Below are 2500 nucleotides of genomic sequence, written 5' to 3'. Positions count from 1 at the left end.
CTTCACCTGTCTGTTACCTTTTGAAACTTCCTCGTGTCAATACAAGAACCTATGGCGAACGTTCTTTCTTCTTTGCTGCTCCTCACATCTCGAACAACCTTACTCATCATATCCGTGCATCTTATTCTATTTCTGCTTTTCGCTCATCACTAAAAACTCATCTTTTTAAAACCTATCTATAGGCACTCTCAGCTTCCTTGTTTTCCATCACCACCCATGTCAGCTCACTTTGGATACATGTATGAAGATGGGGAAAGGGAGAGTGTGTGTGTGTGTGTGTGTGAAGGAGGGGGAGGGGAGGGGGTGGGGGGTGTTGAGAAAGAGTGGTCATGAATGATTTACGTAATTTGTAAAAAATTTTCTTTCATGTAAAGCGCCCTGAGCTCTAGTGAGATAGGGGGCTATATAAATGTATTATTATTATTATCATAATTATCATAAGGGCGGTAATTCCATACTGTTTTTGTTCGATATTTCAACAAACAGCCGGACTTTAGAGACAAAAGGGCCAGAAAGGTCAGACATACATACGAGCTGATGCGCAAATTTTCCAAAAAGTTTCCACGCGCGCGCCCGATTATTGTATGCTCTTCGCTGTCACGTGCCTTCTGCAACTGCACTTGTCGTCTGCTGAGAACAACTAGTTGTCATCTGCCGGCAAGTTGGAAAAGAAGACGTGTGCACAAACTTTTGAGTGGTTGTGTGTTCTGTGTGTTATCGCTGGATATTCTGAACTGCTTTTGATGGAACGCGGTAGGATTGATTGCCATTATTATTCCGGTTTTTTTTTTCTAATTTATTATGATAGGTAATAATACTAATATCCAATTTTAGCATCCAAATTTCTTGGCGCTGTATGTACTGCAGTTTTCGTGCATATCTATATTGCAACGTACGCATGAAATACAGGCTATTATGAATGATATTCGATTGACTCTCGTAATCCACTCTGAAGTGAGTAAATTGCCTTGGAAGTCACATTCATATCACAAGGTCAGTAGACTTTACTTCGTGTTTTGGTCGATCGCCATTTTGCGCTGTCACATGTTTATGTGTAAAACGCAACTGAAATTGAGGTCAGCAATCCTCAATATTGAGTCGAGAAAAACAGTGAAAATTGGTTACAACATCTGTTAGTGGTAATATCGTTTCCGCATCTGTGCTCGAAAACTGCGGTGAAAACAGGTGCACAGGGTAACGCATGTAACGCAACAGTTTCAGTTTCAGTTTCAGTAGCTCAAGGAGGCGTCACTGCGCTCGGACAAATCCATATACGCTACACCACATCTGCCAAGCAGATGCCTAACCAGCAGCGTAACCCAACGCGCTTAGAAAATGTAGGTTGGCCCCCAACGCAACATTAACATAATAACGTTCGACCGAAACACGAAAACACTTTAAAACAAATCAAACATAACAAGATATTTGTCAGCAACTGCTACACCATGCGTCGCTTTGTCCGTTTCGGCCTGTTGTCTGTGTTTCGTTTGTAAACTGACAAAAAGAGCATGTGATTATGAGTAATTGCAACAACAAAAAACAACAGCAATGACAATATCGACGCTTTTAAAAGATTAAGTCTTAAAACATTAAGTCATTATACATTATGCATGAGGCCAACTATTTGTGCATTGCCGCCGTCACTACCCCCAACCTTCCACCCACGCCAATACAAACAGTGTGCCCACACTGGGTATATCCCGTTCTCCCGCACCATCACACACACACACGCACACGCAACCCCCCTCGCCCCCTCCACCCCCCCCCCACACACACACACACGCACCCCCCTCCCCCCCCCACACACACACCCTACCCGCACACAAACGCGAACACCCTCCGCCCCCTTCCCTCACCTCACCCGTCCCCACACACACAACGCGTGTTCCCAATCACCTCTTTGAAGTGAGTGCATTAGTTCGTTCCTCGTTGTTGTACACACACACACACACTCACACACACACAACCTCAACAGCATCCTATTTCGGTACATGCGTACCCAACGGTACGATCGGTGACCGAAAAAAAAAAGAAAAAAAAAAAAAAAAAAAAAAAGGGAGCAGCACCCGCAGTTATAACCCCAAACCTCTGACAGTCGTACAGGCGCTCCGAGTAAGTCTGCAGTCCTGTACAGGTCGTCCGCAGCAACCCGCACCTACCCAAAGGGCAAGTGAGTCTGAGATGTTTTGTTTGATTCAGTCGGTGGTGTTTGCAAGACCCCGATGATCTACCTAAGTTGTCTTCGTAGGTCACGGAGACTTGATTATAAGCTGCGATAAAAGTAACCATTGAAAAAAAAAGAAGAAAAAAAAAAAGAAATATAGATGACAGACATATGAGATATCAAACATATATGGGATTGGGGTTGGGGGAGTGCAAGCACAAAGAAAAAATATGTAAGAGTTTGGTCTGTATATTGTATTTAAATTGTTATTTGAATTTATGTATTAAATAAAGGTTTCACTAAAGAATAACTAAACAAATAGAAATGGTGAACATA

Source organism: Babylonia areolata, chromosome 22, assembly GCF_041734735.1.
Source record: "Babylonia areolata isolate BAREFJ2019XMU chromosome 22, ASM4173473v1, whole genome shotgun sequence".
In the NCBI taxonomy this organism is placed as follows: Eukaryota; Metazoa; Mollusca; class Gastropoda; order Neogastropoda; family Buccinidae; genus Babylonia; species Babylonia areolata.
The sequence above is the reverse complement of the archived record's forward strand: the minus strand, read 5'-3'. Positions refer to the sequence as shown.